Below are 15633 nucleotides of genomic sequence, written 5' to 3' on the forward strand. Positions count from 1 at the left end.
TTTGTTATGTTATATGCTCTTCAAAGTCACATTTTCTTTTTCAGTGACCTGAAAATGAGTACATCAAAGTTACATATTGCCATCCTGCTTATTTAACTTCTATGCAGAGTACATCATGAGAAATGCTGCACAAGCTGGAATCAAGATAGCTGGGTGAAATATCAGTAACTTCAGATATGCAAATGACACCATCCTCATGGCAGAAAGTGAAGAAAAACTAAAGAGCCTCTGGATGAAAATGAAAGAGGAGAGTGAAAAAGTTGGCTTAAAGCTCAAGATTCAGAAAACGAAGATCATGGCATCTTGTCCAATCACTTCATGGCAAATAAATGGGGAAACAGTGGAAACAGTGGCTGACTTTATTTTTCTGAGCTCCAAAATCCCTGCAGATGGTGATTGCAGCTATCAAGTTAAAAGACGCTTGCTCCTTGGAAGGAAAGTTATGATCAACCTAGACAGCATGTTGAGAAGCAGAGACATTATTTGCCAACAAAGGTCCGTCTAGTCAAGGCTATGGTTTTTCCAGTAGTCATGTATGGATGTGAGAGTTGAACTATAAAAAAAGCTGAGTGCCAAAGAATTGATGCTTTTGAACTTTGGTGTTGGAGAAGACTCTTAAGAGTCCCTTGGAAACAAGGAGATCCAACCAGTCCATCCTAAAGGAAATCAGTCCTGAATGTTGATTGGAAGGACTGATGTTGAAGCTGAAATTCCAATAATTTGGCCACCTGATGCGAAGAACTGGCTCACTGGAAAAGGCCCTGTTGCTGGGAAAGATTAAAGGCAGGAGAAGGGGACGACAGAGGATGAGACGGCTGGATGGCATCATCAACACAAAGGACATGAGTTTGAGTAAACTCCGGGAGCTGGTGATGGACAGGGAGGCCTGGCGTGTTGCAGTCCATGGGGTCACAAATAGTCGGACACGACTGAGCGACTGAACTGAACTGAACTGTAGATGAACCAGTAACTATTTTTCTCATAGTGGCGTTTTTTAAATTTAAATCTAACTTCAGAATTTGCTTCTTATCAAATGCATAATTAGATTGTCTTAGAATTCATTCTCAGATTATTTTCTTTGCACTTTAATAATCCTGAGGATTTCCTTGAAACATTAACATAACTTTCCAGTTTTAATTTTCTTCTGGAGCTTAAAAAGTTCCCACTTGACTCGTCAAGGTTAGTTCTATGGTATTTATTAAATGACACATAAAAATTGATAAATGCTTATTTACTAGATGACTCACTTAAGAGAGGAGTATAGAGTAGTAGTTAGTGAAAAGTCAGAGAGTGAAGATTTAAATTCCAGATCTGCTAGTCAAAATCCCTGTGGTTTGTTATTTAGGCAATTGCCTTCTCAGTGATTTTTAATTTATAAATGTGCCCTATAGTGCTTATTATAAAAAATTGATGAATAAATATATGTACAACAATTAGAGGAAAACTTAGTCCATGAGAATCTCTATAAAATAATTAATTTTGTAAATAATAGTAACCAGTTCAAAGAAGCTTCAGCATTTGGATTTCTAGCCCCATAATTCAACAATGAAGTTATTTTATTGTTTTTGTATATGTATTTAAAAGGTTATACAATCTTTTGAAATATATATGGTTATATATACATATATCTGCATATATATATATATATATATATATGTATATGTATGTATATATTAAGAAGAGGTGGCAAGAATGCACAGAAGGACTATACCAAAAAAAATCTTCATGACCCAGGTAACCATGAGGGTCTGATTCCTCACCCAGAGCCAGACATCCTGGAATGCAAATTCAAGAGGGCCTTAGGCAGCATCATGATGAACAAAGCTAGTGGAGGTGACAGAATTCCAGTTTAGCTATTTAAAATCCTAAAAGATGTTCCTGTTAAAGTGCTGCACTCAATATGCCAGCAAATATGGAAAACTCAGCAGTGGCCACAGGACTGGAAAAAGTCGGTTTTCTTACAGATCCCAAAGAAGGACAATGTCAAAGAAATTCAAACTACTGCCAGATTGCACTCATCTGACAGGTTAGCAAAGTAATGTTCGAAATTCTCCAAGCCAGGCTTCAACAGTATGTGATCCATGAACTTCCAGATGTTCAAGCTGGATTTAGACAAAGTACAGGAACCAGAGATCAAATTGTCAGATTCTGTTGGGTCATATAAAAAGCAAGAGGATTCCCTAAAATCATCTACTCTGCTTTATTGATTACACCAAAGAATATCTGCTGGAGAAGGCATAGGCTACCCACTCCAGTATTCTTGAGCTTCTCTTGTGGCTCAGCTGGTTAGGAATCCATCTGCAATATGGGTTGCAGACATGGGTTCGATCCCTGGGTTGGGAAGATCCCCTGGAGAAAGGAAAGGCTACCCACTCCAGTATTCTGGTCTAGAGAATTCCATGGACTATACCAATGGGGTCTCAAAGAGTCAGTCAGAACTGAGCAACTTTCACTTCACTTTCAAAACATTTTATTGTGTAAATCACAACAAGCTGTGGAAAATTCTTCAAGAGATGGGGATACCAGACAACCTCAGATATGCAGATGATACCACACTTATGGCAGAAAGTGAAGAACTAGAAAGCCTCTCGATGAAAGTGAAAGAGGAGAGTGAAAAAATTGGCTTGAAACTCAACATTCAGAAAACTAAGATCATGGCATCTGGTCCCATTACTTCATGGGAAATAGATGGGGAAACAGTGGAAACTGTGACAGACTATTTTTTTGAGCTTCAAAATCACTGCAGATGGTGATTTCAGCCATGAAATTAAAAGATGCTTGCTCTTTGGAAGAAAAGCTATGACAAAACTAGACAGCATATTAAAAAGCGGAGACATTACTTTACCAACAAAGATCCATCTAGTCAAAGCTATGGTTTTTCCAGTAGTCATGTATGGATGTGAGAGTTGGACTGTAAAGAAAGCAGAGTGCTGAAGAATTGATGTTTTTGAACTGTGGTGTTGGAGAAGACTCTTGAGAGTCCCTTGGACAGCAAGGAGATCAAATCAGTCAATCCTAAAGGAAATCATTCTTGAATATTCATTGGAAGGATTGATGCTGAAGCTGAAACCCCAATTCCTTGGCCACCTTATGGAAAGAACTGACTCATTGGAAAAGACCGTGATGCTGGGAGGCAGGAGGAGGAAAGGATGACAGAGGATGAAATGGTTGGATGATATCATGGATGTGATGCACGTAAATTTGAGCAAGCCCTGGGTGCTGGTGATGGACAGGGAAGCCTGGCATGCTGCAGTTCATCCGGTTGCAAAGAGTTGGACATGACTAAGTGACTGAACTGAACTGATATTATATAAATATAATTAAGTATACATGTACACATATCATGTGTGCATGTTTTCCTTTTTCCACCATATGAATGCACTTTAACAATTTTTTTACATTTTAAGATGAAAATGATATGGCTCCCTATATGACTGGTTGTTTTATAATAATATGCATCATTGTTTTTGCTGCAGATGGCAGCAAAACCAGTTGGTGCATGCTAAGTTGCTTCAGTTTTGTCCAACTCTTTGAGACCCTATGAACTGAAGACTGCCTGTCCTCTTTGTCCATGGTATTCTCCACGCAAGAATACTGGAGTGGGTTGCCATGCCCTTCTCTAGGGGATCTTTCTGACCAGATAATGGAACCTGGTCTCTTTCATCTCCTGCATTGGCAGGTTTCTTTTGTTTGTTTTTTTTGTCTTTTTCCCCCACAACTAGCACCACCTAGGAAATCCAAAGGAATGGGACTTGAAGGTAAAACTTCAAGGCAAGAATTCTAGAGAAGGAAAAAGGCTTGATTTGTAAATAAGAGTGTTTGTGAGGACATTTTCCTTGATGTTCAGAGACAGAGTTAGTTGTTGAGATGCCAAGTCATGTTTGACTTTTTTGCGACCCCACGGACTGTATCCCAGCAAGATTCTCTGTCATGGGATTTCTTAGTCAAGAATACTGGAGTGCATTCCCATCTCCTTCTCCAGGGGACCTCTTCGACCCTGGGATCAAGTGTTTAGGGTAATCACGTATGATAGAAAGATAGCCTCTACTTGAGAAATTTTCACTTAGAGCAAAATATTCAGGTGACATACTAACTTTTAGCAAGAAGAAAAATGTGATTAGAACATCCATTCATATCCTTTTCTATCAGAAGTTTTCAATTATTGCTTTATTTAATTCACTTTACAGCCCCATCATAATTATTCTTTTCTTTTTATTTATTTTTTTATTTTTTAATGTAAATTTATTTATTTTAATCTGAAGCTAATTACTTTATAATATTGTATTGGTTTTGCCATACATCAACATGAATCTGCCATGGGTGTACACGTGTTTCCCATTTTGAACCCCTTCTTATTTATATCACTCTCTACTCTTTAACTCATTTTTATTTCCACAGTTTGTGATGTATTTATTTACTTGCTTGTTGTTTTATTTCTACTTCAGAGTATAATCAGTTCAGAAGGTCAAAGGCCATAAAAGATTTGCTTAATATAAAAACATATAATGACCAGAACATAGATCAGCCTTATTTGTGTATTTATTTATTTATTTCTAAATGAATGAATATATTGAAGTCACAGGTCTGTCTCTGAAGAAGGCTAGCTCAGTGATAAAAGATGTATTGATTGTCAGCCTTTGTAAGATGCCTTGCATTTTTTTATCTCTATGAGTATTAACTTACTATTCTTAAATGCTTAAATATTTATTTATATTGATAATTCCACTGTCAAGTCCCATTAGTAAAATGCCTTTAGTCATTAATTGCTTTCTTTTGTCACAGAGATTCTACTGTTCTAGCTTAGAAGATATTTCCAGTAATGGGTATATGTGTTTGTTTAGTCGCTCAGTTTTGTCCACCTCTTTGTGACTCTATGGACTGTAGCCCGCCAGGCTTCTCCATCCATGGGGTTTTCCAGGCAAGAATACTGGAGTGGGTTGCCATTTCCTCCTCCAGGGGATCTTCCCAACCCACGGATTGAACCCAAGTCTCCATATCTCCTGTATTGCAGTCAGATTCTTTACTCACTGAGCCATAGTCACATCTAAGTTCTAGGCTCTAAGTCTCAGGTCAAGGATCAAGCTGATATATATTATTACCAATCTGTACTTTTGCTTTTTTTCCATGGTGTAAATATTATAACCATGCTGGTGATGGACAGGGAAGCTTGGCTTGCTGCTGTCCATGGGGTTACAAAGAGTCAGACACGACTGATCGATTGAACTGAACTGAACTGATGGATAATAATTTTAAACTATAAAATTAAACTTATTGAATGTTGAGACAAAAAGCTCACATGCTTAGTACTTTTGATTTCAATATATTTATTTTATTCTAATTTGCTAAAATTCACTTTTTAAGGATGGATATATTCAACAACTGACTTGTGCAATTCCCTAAAATTTGCTTTCATGAGCCAGTAAGGACCAGTTTCAGCATACACTTGGACCCAGTCAGTTAGCTTCCTGTTCTGATCCTGACACCAATCCAATTTTTATGAAGTACACTTGAATCCATGCTTTGTAGAAAAAGCCAACTTGATCTTTTCAACTTTCTGCCATTTGCCTTCCCCTTTTTCCCAATGAATGTGTCCACAACCATGATATATGTTTATATAGAATTAATAGTGAATCTTGAGAGAATTATCTTGGTCAATGTTTACCGATGTTTTACATGGTGAAAATTGACTTTTAAAAATAGTTCTGTTAAACTAGCAGCTGTTCATCTAGGAGAGAATAAATATTGTCTGGGGATTAGAGCTGTTTTGATATTGATATGCCTATTTTGATGTCTTTTTTTCAAGATTTTTATGCCATTATCCTATTAACCAAAGAGCAAATGACCACTTTCTGGTATTGGTGTCAAATATTAAAAGGACAGCCAGAAAATGGATGAATGTAGCAGTTGAAGGCCAGAGAGAAACAAACGAAATGGACATGCCAATTACTTTCTGTGCATCTGGATAGGCACAGACCTTACTGATCTACCATAGGCTGCCAGGCAACATGAAAAAAAAATAAAGCCTTTTAAATGTAGAAATGGCATCTTTCCAATTCTCTTCAACTGTGAGAGAAAGGATTGCTTAAATTGCAAGCTGCATCACTAATACATAAGATAATTGTCCTATTTTTTCATGAATTACTCAGACCCATTCCTCTTTCATTTTCAAACATTGGTTCTTTAATGTCAGATATTCATGTGAGAAATGTATTTCCTGTATTCTACTGATTCACTTGCTACCAGAGATTACTTTGGACAATACAACCCCATTGATTTTCTCTATATTAGTTAGAATATTTTATCATACCTTGTGATTTCTTAATTGAATGCAACATTATACTATATTCATATGTAGATACTCAAATATAGAAATAGAAAATTTTATTTTCAATAATTTATTCTTTAAGGAATTTTATAAATGAAAAACAAATGCCAATGTGGGGATATCCTGCCAACAATTAAAAGTTAATTTATCTTCTCATTCAATTGCTTCAACTTGAGACAAAACAAAACAAGGAATTGACTTAAAAATCTATTCATTACTTTCCAGTTTTAAGTATTGAATATTTTATTATACACTTACACACAAAAGTATACACACAAATATGTGTGTATGTCAGTTCAGTTCAGTTGCTCAGTCGTGTCCAACTCTTTGCGACCCCATAAATCGCAGCACACCAGACCTCCCTGTCCATCACCAACTCCCGGAGTTCACTCAGACTCACGTCCATCGAGTCAGTGATGCCATCTAGACATCTCGTCCTCTGTCGTGCCCTTCTCCTCCTGCCCCCAATCCCTCCCAGCATCAGAGTCTTTTCCAGTGAGTCAACTCTTCGCATGAGGTGGCCAAAGTACTGGAGTTTCAGCTTTAGCATCATTCCTTCCAAAGAAATCCCAGGACTGATCTCCTTCAGAATGGACTGGTTGGATCTCCTTGCAGTCCAAGGGACTCTCAAGAGTCTTCTCCAACACCACAGTTCCAAAGCATCAATTCTTTGGCGCTCAGCCTTCTTCACAGTCCCACTCTCACATCCATACATGACCACTGGAAAAACCATAGCTTTGACTAGACGGACCTTTGTTGGCAAAGTAATGTCTCTGCTTTTATTTTTATTATTATTATTATTATTTTTTGCTTTACAATATTGTATTGGTTTTGGCATACATCAACATGCATCTTCCAAGGGTGTACACATGTTCCTCATCCTGAACTCCCCTCCCACCTCCCTCCACATATCATCCATCTGGATCATCCCAGTGCACCAGACCCAAGCTTCCTGTATCCTGCATCAAACCTGGACTGGCGATTCATTTCTTATATGATATTATACATGTTTTAATGCCATTCTCCCAAATCATCCCCTGCCCCTCTCACACAGAGTCCAAAAGACTGTTCTATACATCTGTGTCTCTTTTGCTGTCTTGCATACAAGGTTGTCGTTACCATCTTTATAAATTCCATATATATGCATTAGGATACTGTATTGGTGTTTTTCTTTCTGGCTTACTTCACTCTATATAATAGGCTCCAGTTTCATCCATCTCATTAGAACTGATTCAAATGTATTCTTTTTAATGGCTGAGTAATACTCCATTGTGTATATGTACCACAGCTTTCTTATCCATTCATCTGCTGATGGACATCTAGGTTGCTTCCATGTCCTGGCTATTATAAACAGTGATGTGATGAACATTGGGGTACATGTGTCTCTTTCAATTCTGGTTTCCTCAGTGTGTATGTCCAGCAGTGGGATTGCTGGGTCATAAGGAAGTTCTATTTCCAGTTTTTTAAGGAATCTCCACACTGTTCTCCATAGTGGCTGTAGTAGTTTGCATTCTCACCAACAGTGTAAGAGGGTTCCCTTTTCTCCACATCCTCTCCAGCATTTATTGCCTGTAGACTTTTGGATCGCAGCCATTCTGACTGGCGTGAATTGGTACCTCATTGTGGTTTTGATTTACATTTATCTGATAATGAGTGATGTTGAGCATCTTTTCATGTATTTGTTAGCCATCTGTATGTCGTCTTTGGAGAAATGTCTATTTAGTTCTTTGGCCCATTTTTTGATCGGGTCATTTATTTTTCTGGAATTGAGCTGCAGGAGTTGCTTGTATATTTTTGAGATTAGTTGTCGGTTGCTTCATTTGCTATTATTTTCTCCCATTCTGAAGGCTGTCTTTTCACCTTGCTTATACATCACAGCAGGATCCTCTATGACCCACCTCCCAGAATATTGGAAATAAAAGCAAGAATAAACAAATGGGATCTAATTAAAAGCTTCTGCTTTTCAATATGCCATCTAGGTTTGTCATAACTTTTCTTCCAAGGAGCAAGTGTCTTTTAATTTCATGGCTGCAGTCACTATCTGCAGTGATTTTGGAGCCCCCAAAAATAAAGTCTGACACTGTTTCCACTTTTTCCCCATCTATTTCCCATGAAGTGATGTGACCAGATGCCATGATCTTCGTTTTCTGAATGTTGAGCTTTAAGCCAACTTTTTCACTCTCCACTTTCACTTTCATCAAGAGGTTTTTTAGTTCCTCTTCACTTTCTGCCATAAGGGTGTTGTCATCTGCATATCTGAGGTTATTGATATTTTTTCCGGCAATCTTGATTCCAGCTTGTGCTTCTTCCAGTCCAGCGTTTCTCATGATGTACTCTGCATAGAAGTTAAATAAGCAGGGTGACAATATACAGCCTTGACATACTCCTTTTCCTATTTGGAACCAGTCTGTTGTTCCATGTCCAGTTCTAACAGTTGCTTCCTGACCTGCATATAGGTTTCACAAGAGGCAGGTCAGGTGGTCTGGTATTTCCTTTTCTTTCAGTATTTTCCACAGTTTATTGTGATCCACACAGTCAAAGGCTTTGACATAGTCAATAAAGCAGAAATAGATGTTTTTCTGGAACTCTTGCTTTTTCCATGATCCAGCGGATGTTGGCAATTTTATCTCTTGTTCCTTTGCCTTTTCTAAAACCAGCTTGAACATCTGGAAGTTCACGGTTCACGTATCACTGAAGCCTGGCTTGGAGAATTTTGAGCATTACTTTACTAGCGTGTGAGATGAGAGCAATTGTATGTTAGTTTGAGTATTCTTTGACTTTGCCTTTCTTTGGAATTGGAATGAAAACTGACCTTTTTCAGTCCTGTGGCCAAAGCTGAGTTTTCCACATATATACACTGTGTGTATACATGTGTATATACATACACATATATATATATATATATATATATACATACACATATAAATATATACTGGGTGTATACATTTACTCACAAAACCATACTGGTCAAATGTCATAAACTAAGTCATCTAATTAATTTCATAGGGACAAAGGAAATCAAGGTGAATGGAGGTGAAATGAAGGAGAAATAGATGAGACTAAATGGTTCTAGAGGGCATCACTAGTGGCTCAGTGGTAGCAAACCTGCCTGTCAATGCAGGAGATGTGGGTTCCATTCCTGGATCAGGATGATTTCCTGGAGAAGGAAATGGCAACCCATTCCAGTTTTATTGTCTGGGAAATCCCATGGACAGAGGGGCCTGGAGTGTTATAGTCCTTGGGGTCACAAACAGTGTTGAACACGACTTAATGACTAAACAACAAAGATGAGACTTAAAAATAAAATGATCTTACTAGCATGCTGCTGCTGCTGCTACTGCTGCTAAGTCGCTTCAGTCATGTCCAACTCAGTGCAACCCTATAAACAGCAGCGCACCATGCTCCCCCGTCCCTGGGATTCTACAGGCAAGAGCACTGGTGTGGGTTGCCATTTCCTTCTCCAATGCATGAAAGTGAAAAGTGAAAGGGAAGTCGTTCAGTCGTGTTTGACTCTTCGCGACCCCATGGACTGCAGCCTACCAGGCCGCTCCGTCCATGAAATTTTCCAGGCAAGAGTATTGGAGTGGGGTGCCATTGCCTTCTCCATACATATACATAATTTTTGTACATGATATGTTGTTCATGCTCATTGGTATGTTCTTTAATATAGTGATACAGTACATATAGATGAACAATTTGTTCCTTTACATATTACCATCTAAATTTATTAAAATGCAATATTATTTTCAGTTTATTAAAAGACTGAATTCAATGATTCCTTTGAAATAGCAACAAATTGATTAATTTCACTTTAAATTCCTGTCATGATATAAATTATGCTAGGAAAATGGCTCACCAGATCTGAATTAATTAAGTGACAACATTATAACATCCAACTTAATAATCTGAGGAGGAAAAGTCTGGGAAGTTATAGGAACTGTTGATTGATTGCAATTGATCTGTAATTATCATTTCATTACCATTCTGAATCCTTGACAGCTTTACAAGTCAATCTTCATAATGATAATGAAGCAGATAGCACCACAGTGTACATAAAGATGGGGTTTTACAAAATTCAAGTTATTTACTCATACTAAGGCTTGATTATACTCTTGACTATAGTTGGAAAATTATATTCAACTCTAAGTTTTATCAGTTATTGAAGCTGTTAGTTATTTTTCTAAGCCGTAATAGGATGTTTCTCTAAGATTATGTATAATTTTCCAATATTTTGCATATGCATACCTTTGAATATGTAAACAACCACTTCAATACTACTTAATAATGTTGCACAATGGCTAGGAATAAGTTACTAAAGCACTCTTGCAGATTTATATTAAAAAAAAATTCTAAAGTGTAACATTTGAGTAATGACTAAATACTAAAACAGAAACTTTTAAAATAATTCCACAGAAAAATATTGCAAATATAGTCGCAATTTGAGAAATTTTTGTTATTAAAAATAACTTTTGGGGGGATAGAAAATAACTCCTTGGGGGTAGTAGGAACTTTTATAACTATTTGTGAGACAAGATATCTCATTCCTGCAGTAAACCATGTTGATTAAAATTTCAAGGACATAGTTTGCCTTTAGAATTCTAGTACATTATTTCCTTGTTTTCTTGAAGTATAGTTGACTTACGATATCATATTCACTTTACATGTACAGCATAGTCCATTTTTATTTATTTTACAAACATCAAGATTGCTGAGAAAGCAATGTGAATACTATTTTAAGCAACATGGATTGAACTTAAAGAGGATTTCAACAGACTTTACTGGAAGTGATACATTTCAGAGAAATACCATGAACCACTTATATCAATTCACTGCTGCACACTGCTGTTAATTTTCAAATGTACTGGTGGATGGTCAGTGAGTACTAGAATGTAAACCAACATGAATGAGTATCTTAAACATTTATCACTATTCTTTAGGGAAGATAGTACATCTTTTAGCAAATTAAACTTAGAAGTCATTTTGTTTCTGTGCTGCTACTACAGAAATAGTCATTAATTTAAAATTTGAATGTGAAGAAAAGATTAAAGACAATTTAAAAACATACAGAAACCATAGGATATTTATTTATAGTAGTATGCAGGTTCAAAGAACTGGTGATGTCTATAATCAGATGATTGTAAGGAAATATGAAGTAGGGAATCATTTTAAATTTACAAAATTGAGTTCTGACCATATACTTTCTACAACTTCTTTCAAGTGGCACAAAAGTTTTTAAATATTGGGAGGGAAAAATATTGCAAAATATTAAAATGCTCTAATGAATTAAATAGAAGGTAGAGGGATGTTGTTTGTATTTTAGAAATTTTACTATTATTTAAAAATTGTTCAAACTTAAAATTTGAAAAAAAAATGTGAAAGTACTTCTATTGGAATAACAGGGAACATTTTCCCAACTGGAACAGCTGAAAGACTAATCTAAATATATAAAACAACACTTTAGAAAACAATGCTTAACAGGCAAGGGAAGCCGATGATCTTTAAGAGTTGGGAGAAAAAATTAATTGAGCCCTAACATTTTCCCAGCTTACTAACCAGAAAGTTTATAGGTTATAATACAAGGAGGAGAACCCAGAAAGTATCCATAGTCACCCTGAGTTGAGGAAGTTGAGATAGCAATCCAAGTTTGTAGGGCAGAGTATGAGAAAGCCAGGGAAGAATGAGCTGCCTAGAAAGGAACTTGGAAGATCTGCAAATTCTTCATCACACTGTACAGACGTGAGTACAGATTAGGGCACACAATGAGGAATCCACCTGAGACCAGAGAAAGGCCTAGTTAACATCTAAATAATAGAAGGAACTGTGCAAAACACATGTGGGGAAAGCAGAAAACCTTATGGTTCAATAAGGTTTAATAGGGAAGTTTAATAGAATAGAAAATTTAGAATTTACCTTGGTAGTCATGAAAAATTAGCCAGAGATTAAACATCATACTAAGAAATCTTAAAATCTAGACCTAAGAGGATCAATTGATTTCAAGTAACTTAATTGCGTCTAAAAAAATAACGAAACAAACCTCAAGAATATTTTTAAAGAATGCAATTAATCAGCACCTAACAAGGTATTTACCTTATTTGTCATGAAATCAAAATTAACAAGCATTCAAAGATGCAGAGAAAACATTCTACAGTTAAGAAAAATGCACACTAAATTGATGAAGAAATGATTGATGCAAACTAAAAGTCTTAAAATTCTTTCAAAATCAAATTGACCAAACAAAGCAAAGCAGTCTTTCATCTTATTAGACCAGCATAATTGAAAAACCAAAACAAAACAAAACAACAAACCTTTGAACATACATTTACTTTCCAAGTGACATATATTTAAAAAGGAAAATGAAATAAAGACAGCTTATAAAATCTTAAAAAATTGACTATCAACATACATGAACTACAAAAATTTCAAAGGAGTTCTTCAAACAGAAGAAAATAGGATATCTCCAGATAGAAACCCAGATCTATGACAGAGGATAAATAATACTATAAATGATAACTGCATGGATATAACTGTAAAATCTTTAATTTCTTATGCTCAATTGAAAATTTAGAGTAAAATTTATATTTTTGAAGCTTATAGTATATATGGCAAGAATATCACCAAAGATTTGTAGGAAGAAATGGAAGTATATTGCTGTTTAAAACAAACAAACAAACAAAACAAAACAAAAAAAAACACTTGTTTTGTGACAACCTAGAGATGTATGTTGCTGTTTAGTGGCTAAGGGCTAAGTCATATCCAACTCTTTTGCAATGCCATGGACTGTAATCATAGAAGTAATAACAACTTTATTCCTAGTGTATAGGAAAGGAGGTGAAATGAACTCAGAAATAATGTTCAAACTAAAGAAGGCTGAAAAAAATTAAAAACGAAAGATGTGATAAGTAGGAAGAACATAACAGATTCAAAGTCAAGAGAATTATAGCAGAGTGCTCCTTAAAAGAATGCCGTCTTAATTTTCACAGCTAGTGAATATGTTGCATCATATGTCAAAATGAAATGGAGAGATTCTCCTGCATTATCCAGGTTTGCCCAATGAAATCTCAAGAATCCTTAGAAAGACAGGAGCACCAGGGTCAGAGAAGAGATATAATAACAGATTCAGAGGTAAGAGACAGGAGAAACTAACCTATTTCCCCCCGGGAGAGCCTCATCTACAACAATTGCTATCTCCTTTTCAAGCACTGTGAAAGTGCTTGAAATGCTAAAATAAATAAAGTGTGCTGCAGTAAATAAATTAACATATGTATAATTTTGTTAATGACTACACATCTCATTTAACCATAATGCAATGAGATCGGTAGTTACTTGTAAGAAATATTGAAAATATTTCCCCTAGATAAACACTTTTTACCACCTGGTGGTAGTATGTCCTTTAATCTTCTTGCAACTAGCCCTCAGCATTTCAGGCTATAATTTCAATTTATTCATTTAAATTGTGGTGACTCAAATAAATCACATTGTTTGTAGTTGCAGTTTAAAAAATTTTTTATATTAATAATATTTTATAAGACAATTTTGTAAATATTTACTTGAAACTATAAAAGATAGCTAGATACATTTATAATGTTTATTACTGTTCAGGTTTGTTATTATTTAGATAATGAAGATGTCACTCAATGATTTTTTTAACTGCTTGAAAGATGTTTAGACATTTTTACTGCTACAGATTGAAAAACATCCACATTGTAACATAAGATTATCTTTATACTTAAGTTATAACTCACTGACATCTTACCTCACCTCTACTCCAAAAATAATTACTCTTCTTTAGATGTTCTCCGTGGTGAATACTACTACTACTACTAAGTCGCTTCAGTCATGTCCGACTCTGTGCGACCCCAGAGACGGAAGCCCACCAGGCTCCCCCGTCCTTGGGATTCTCTGGGCAAGAATACTGGAGTGGGTTGCCATTTCCTTCTCCAATGCATGAAAGTGAAAAGTGAAAGGGAAGTCGCTCAGTCGTGTCCAACTTTTAGCGACCCCATGGACTACAGCCTACCAGGCTCCTCCATCCATGGGATTTTCCAGGCAAGACTGCTGGAGTGGGGTGCCATTGCCTTCTCCATCCGTGATGAATAGCTATCAATATTTCAGTCAAAGGAAATACAGTGTAATAGACTCCATGTTTCACTTAAGAATAACAAGGAATTTTGCAAGAATATTTGTATCAGTCTTTTTGCATACAATAGTGTTTACATTGGTTGTAGGGTCCAGAAAATACCAATGCCATGTTATTTTCAATACTTATCAACATAAATTTTATGCAATATCTTTGAAAATATTATTTTACATACTTATTTATTACATTAAAGAAAACACTCTTAATAAGAAATATTGGTAAATTATAAGATTACTAAATTTGTGTACATAAGAATAAATTATCTAGAGTGATTTAAGCAATGTTTGCATTTTGATAAGATAAATGAGCACTGCAAATATATTTCTAAGTAAATAATGAGAAACTGTGACCATATTAGCTATAAAGATGTCCAGTATTATTTACATGAAATATTTGATATAAATATTTAATATAATCTAAACATCCAAAATCATGAACTTATAAAATTGTTATGATAAGTCTTATACTGGGAAATTAAATAATTATTGAAACCAAGTAAAAATACTTGCCAACATGAAAAATTAATATGTTCAATAAACAAAAACAGCTCTCAAAATATTAAAAATATTATTTTTGTAAAAACATATTTTGTAATTATACCTATGCATATATCCATACCCATGGATATAACACTACACCTTTACACTTCTCTGTGTACCTTATAAATATAAAAGATTGAGATCTAAGCTCAGTGGTGAATGTTTCTGGATAATGAGGATACTACAGAAAACTTATATGTAATTCATCTGAATTTAAAAATCCAACTTAAAAACACAGTACACAATTAGGAAAAAGGATAAATAATGTTTTAAAAGTAATGTTTATTTATACATATGCTTATGTTATTTATTATGCAAAAATAAACAAGAAAGATATAGATTAAATTACAAAGTTATTTTAATACAATAAAAAGTTATTTTGATATGATAATTCTTATAGAACCTGATGCATAATACAAATGTGATATCTGACTTGGCATTTTTGAAAAAAATTTGGCCTTCATATTGTATTATATGATAAAATACCTAACTAAACCCAGTCATTCAGACAGTCTATTTTTTTTTTAATTTTATTTTATTTTTAAACTTTACAATATTGTATTGGTTTTGCCAAATATCGAAATGAATCCACCACAGGTATACATGTATTTCCCATCCTGAACCCTCCTCCC

The sequence above is a fragment of the Bubalus bubalis genome, chromosome 1 (genome assembly GCF_019923935.1).
Source record: "Bubalus bubalis isolate 160015118507 breed Murrah chromosome 1, NDDB_SH_1, whole genome shotgun sequence".
NCBI classification, from domain to species: domain Eukaryota; kingdom Metazoa; phylum Chordata; class Mammalia; order Artiodactyla; family Bovidae; genus Bubalus; species Bubalus bubalis.